The sequence below is a fragment of the Schistocerca gregaria genome, chromosome 1, assembly GCF_023897955.1.
Source record: "Schistocerca gregaria isolate iqSchGreg1 chromosome 1, iqSchGreg1.2, whole genome shotgun sequence".
NCBI classification, from domain to species: Eukaryota; Metazoa; Arthropoda; class Insecta; order Orthoptera; family Acrididae; genus Schistocerca; species Schistocerca gregaria.
Window position 1 is genome coordinate 738,665,441 of NC_064920.1, and position 5,466 is coordinate 738,670,906.

General features: G+C 41.6%; 1 protein-coding gene across 1 annotated transcript in view; it reads left to right on the forward strand.

The window, feature by feature from the left end:
• The first annotated feature begins 3,900 nt into the window (after nucleotides 1-3,900).
• Nucleotides 3,901-5,466, forward strand: part of LOC126267261 (putative serine protease K12H4.7) — a 92,539-nt gene continuing 90,973 nt past the window's right edge. Inside the window, exon 1 of the mRNA XM_049972329.1 lies at nucleotides 3,901-4,879. The gene's annotated coding sequence lies outside the window, so the exon portion shown is untranslated. The remainder of the gene's footprint in view (nucleotides 4,880-5,466) is intronic.

Here is a 5,466-nt window from a genome sequence, read left to right on the forward strand (position 1 = left end):
AGAGAAAATGGTCCACATTTGACGCAAACTACTAGCCATATATGAAGTAGTTCCTCACTTTCGAAATGATGTTGAGGGGAGACCCCTTGCCATATATACAGACGATCCCCCACTGGCAGACATATTCCGCAACCTATCGGCGGATAGTGCACCCAGGAGATTTCACCACCTGTATTTCACAGCATAGTTCACTACCAATGTGCGATACACCTAAGGTGCCTATGATATTGTGGCACTCCCCATATAAAGGCTATCTCTGCCCAGAATCTCAAGTTGATTCCGTATTTCTAGATTTCCGGAAAGCTTTTGACACCGTTCCTCACAAGCGACTTCTAATCAAGCTGCGGAGCTATGGGGTATCGTCTCAGTTGTGTGACTGGATTCGTGATTTCCTGTCAGGAAGGTCGCAGTTCGTAGTAATAGACGGCAAATCATCGAGTAAAACTGAAGTGATATCAGGTGTTCCCCAGGGAAGCGTCCTGGGACCTCTACTGTTCCTGATCTATATAAATGACCTGGGTGACAATCTGAGCTGTTCTCTTAGGTTGTTCGCAGATGATGCTGTAATTTACCGTCTAGTAAGGTCATCCGAAGACCAGTATCAGCTGCAAAGCGATTTAGAAAAGATTGCTGTATGGTGTGTCAGGTGGCAGTTGACGCTAAATAACGAAAAGTGTGAGATGATCCACATGAGTTCCAAAAGAAATCCGTTGGAATTCGATTACTCGATAAATAGTACAATTCTCAAGGCTGTCAATTCAACTAAGTACCTGGGTGTTAAAATTACGAACAACTTCAGTTGGAAGGACCACATAGATAATATTGTCGGGAAGGCGAGCCAAAGGTTGCGTTTCATTGGCAGGACACTTAGAAGATGCAACAAGTCCACTAAAGAGACAGCTTACACTACACTCGTTCGTCCTCTGTTAGAATATTGCTGCGCGGTGTGGGATCCTTACCAGGTGGGATTGACGGAGGACATCGAGAGGGTGCAAAGAAGGGCAGCTCGTTTTGTATTATCGCGTTATAGAGGAGAGAGTGTGGCAGATATGATACACGAGTTGGGATGGAAGTCATTACAGCATAGACGTTTTTCGTCGCGGCTAGAGCTTTTTACGAAATTTCAGTCACCAACTTTCTCTTCCGAATGCGAAAATATTTTGTTGAGCCCAACCTACATAGGTAGGAATGATCATCAAAATAAAATAAGAGAAATCAGAGCTCGAACAGAAAGGTTTAGGTGTTCGTTTTTCCCGCTCGCTGTTCGGGAGTGGAATAGTAGAGAGATAGTATGATTGTGGTACGATGAACCCCCTGCCAAGCACTTAAATGTGAATTGCAGAGTAGTCATGTAGATGTAGATGAGATGGACTTTGATAGGATCGCAGATGCAAAAGCCACAGATGCCGATCTCCACAGCTTGTTTAACAAACCAGACAGTGGACTTCAATTGCAACACACGCTACCAGTCGCTAACAAACAAATTTGGTGTGATGTTTCGAATGGACAGGCCCAACCAGTAGTCCCAGAGCTGTAACTCACCACAATTTTGGACTTTCTACACAACCTTGCACATTTGGGTGTATGCCTATTCACACCTCATCACGGGACTGTTTATCTGACATAACATCGAAAGGGTGCAAAAAAGGGCAGCTCGTTTTGTATTATCACGTTATAGGGGAGAGAGTGTGGCAGATATGATACACGAGTTGGGATGGAAGTCATTACAGCATAGACGTTTTTCGTCGCGGCGAGACCTTTTTACGAAATTTCAGTCACCAACTTTCTCTTCCGAATGCGAAAATATTTTGTTGAGCCCAACCTACATAGGTAAGAATGATCATCAAAATAAAATAAGAGAAATCAGAGCTCGAACAGAAAGGTTTAGGTGTTCGTTTTTCCCGCTCGCTGTTCGGGAGTGGAATAGTAGAGAGATAGTATGATTGTGGTTCGATGAACCCTCTGCCAAGCACTTAAATGTGAATTGCAGAGTAGTCATGTAGATGTAGATGTAGATGTAGAACATTAAAAAGGATTGTGCCAGGACTTGCATTCTGTGCCAGCAGGCAAAAACTGGCCACCACACACAGCCCCCCCCCCCCCTTTGTTAAATTCCCGATTCGAAAGTGACGATTCCAGCACATCCACACTGACATCATAGCCCACTGCCCGAATCACATGGTTACCATTGCATTCTGTCAGTGATAGATAGAATGAGGGAAGGAGACCATGGCAATTTCCGATGTATCAGCAGAGACAGTACCAAAAACTTTACTCAACAGATGTATTGACAGATTCGTTTGTCCGGCCACCTTAACATCAGAGCAGGTTCGGCACTTCAAATCAGTACTGTTCAATGACTTATACCTCTTATGCAGATGGTACTCATTCCAAACAACTGCCTACCACCCCCAATCCAGTGGCCCAATCCTATGGCTCCTTGGAATGGTGCTATCAGATGATGAAAACTACCCTCACGTGCCACTCAGAACCGTGGGTGGAGGCCCTTCCTTGCGTTATGGGGATTCGCACAGCACATAAAGATGATCATAACGTGTCGCTCGCCAAAATACTATACAGCGAGCCCCTCACCCTGCCTACTGTGTTCATAGTCCAGGACTTATGAGACTTAGTCGTACGCATGCACACACATATACAAAACATTCATGCGCCACCGCCCTCTCCCGTCACATGACACAGCGAATTTTTATTCATAAAGACATGACCACATGTTCTTATGTGATGCTACATACGGATGCAGTCAAATCCGCCCTTCAACCCCCATTGACGCGATTATATCGAGTGTTGAAACGAGATGCAAACACTTTTGCTGGAAAACAAACAACAAATGTCAGTGAAAAGGGCTTACACAGTTGTGGACTTTAGCGGACCTGCCACAACAGATACTCCTCGGCCTACCGCATCTTTTATATACATTAATCAATTTCCATGTACATATGAATCTCCAAGAATTTCTGCTTGACAATATATCTGACATATTACGCCATACTGACCCTGTGGTTACCGCTATCTGTACAGGCAGGTGGTTGGGTGCAAGCACCGTCACACATAGTTTCATGCACACCATTCCTGTCCCACCAGAAGTTGGGACTCATCTCTCGCTTTTCAGCAGATAGTATATTCACCATTACCGACGTGGCTTACACCATCGCATACTCCGGAACATCGCCTGTGGACGCTACAATGCAAGGCAACACCACCAACTTGCCTTCCTCTTCAAATACTACCGCCAAACCAGCAACAATTAAAAGTTTATCAAACGTTTTGCAACGTGAAAAACCAAAATGGCGTTGTCTACTACTGAAATATGAATAGTACCCAAGAGTAGTGTGGTTCGTTGATTTGATTATGCCCACTTTGTCACTGTCTGCCAGATAAAACGAAATAGGCCTTCTAATATTACAGCAATTGTAATTCCCACCAAATAAGAGAGACTGTTTTGACACAAATGGTGATTTTTATCTATCTCATTTAAATAAATAACATGACAGACTATAATTAATGAAGTACCAATATCTAATGCATACCAGGTCTATTACAAGCAAAACGTTATATGTTAGGAAATAATTTCACATTTCATTTATATGCTCCACTTTCCCAAGCAAGAGATCGAAAAATAGCAGTAGTACCAAATTTTTATGTAAATTTATATTCATCATATTCTTCGATATAATTTGTGTAATGTCCCTGTCTCTTGTCCTTCCTCGATCTAACAACCAACCTTGTCATTAGTAATTCTGTAACTACTCCTGCCATTGTCAAAACTTATTCTCTATTTAACTTCACTAACTCTGCTAGAATCACCAGTTTAGTTATCTTACGTTTATTCTCTGTTTAGGCATTATTACGTGTTTCCCGCACTATTCCTAGAATGGAATTAAGTGGCTGACAGCCAATGACTGTACAACTGGCCCTTAGTAGTGTAGCGATCTGGTAAAAATTTTCTCTCAGAATTTCATTTTCTTAGTTACACCGAGAAGATAATATGTATTCTTTCTTAGCTGTTATTTCTGTTAGTCGTTTATTTCCACTCTGTTAGTCTGGCACATAAACGAAGAGCGATTGGCATGCGCCCGATCGGATTAATTCGACTCAGCTTGTATAGCCTTATTCCATTTTGTCTGTGGGGAATTTCTTCGTTTCTAGATGCGACGTTCTTTCCCTGGTAGAGACATCAGGTACACTATGCACGCATTCAAAAATCAGCTTATGATTCGTTAAAATATCAACTTAGAATGTATTCAAAAAATGTTCAAAGACCAAGTGATGCGTTTCAAAATCATATGAACCATCGATTTACCAACATTCGCTGAATGCTAGGCGCCTTTTTCAAGAAGACGAATTTGGAGTCTCATGAAATTTCCGCCGGAGTAGTTACCCGAATTCCCGAATTGCCTCCCCCCCCCCCCCCCCACCCCGCTTTAGATCCGGGCCTACAGGTACCCAATCTGCGACATACTCAACATGTAGATATTATACATAAATATTCCAAATCTAAATCTAAATGTTCTGCACTACAACGTCGATTGTAAATGTGGACTGTGGAATCCGTAACATCACGGAAGAGTGATAACCACACAGAAATAGTTTGCGCAACGAACTTTGTTAGCTGCCGTGGTGGAAACGATATGGTATCAAAGTATATATTTACACTTGACAAGTCGTCGAAGACCTTTGCATCGCTGTTTGTGTATGACATGTGACATTTGAGTGTGATGGGAGTGTAAACAGCAAATAAGAGAAAATATTTCGTCGTGTTATATATCGTCGAAGTTACAATCTGATGGAAGTAAGCTGTAGGAAAAGTGAATTATTTTGTGTCCGTTGATGCAGTGCTGGCAAAAACATTACTTAAGTGGTAAGCAGAAAAACCGTCGCGTGATAACAATTACTTTTAAGTAATAAGTATTTTTGTAGTGAGTGACTGGTTCAAAATTATTTGTAGTTAGTAGTAATTTCCACTCAGATTACTGTAAATAGGATAGGATGAAATGACACTTCATTACTTCATCTTTATAGCTCAATTGAGTTCGAATACTTGTCTGTCATTAATATCGCTTAAAACACAGAGACGCAACGGTGCATTTAATCTGTTTCCACGAAATTATGATTACATGTAATCACAACTCTGTCCAGCGTCAATAACTTTGGTTTCTAAGGGTTGCTGTCGGCAAATGTCGGTGTACTTTCTTTTTTTTTTTGTTAAGTTTGCAGCCTTCGTTTAATGTAGAGGAGTGAAAACTCTGTAGCGCAACCTGTGTCATTGAAATATTCTATAAATAAAAAATGTGTAAACCTCTCTCATTCGTTTCTGATTTTCTTGTTCATCAAATTTACTCGGAGTCTTTTGCTTCTGGGTCCTCAGCCACATTGAATTTTTAAAATGAAAACATGGTTCCATGACTGCATTAGAAAATTGCCTAACAACCAAAAACTGCAATATGG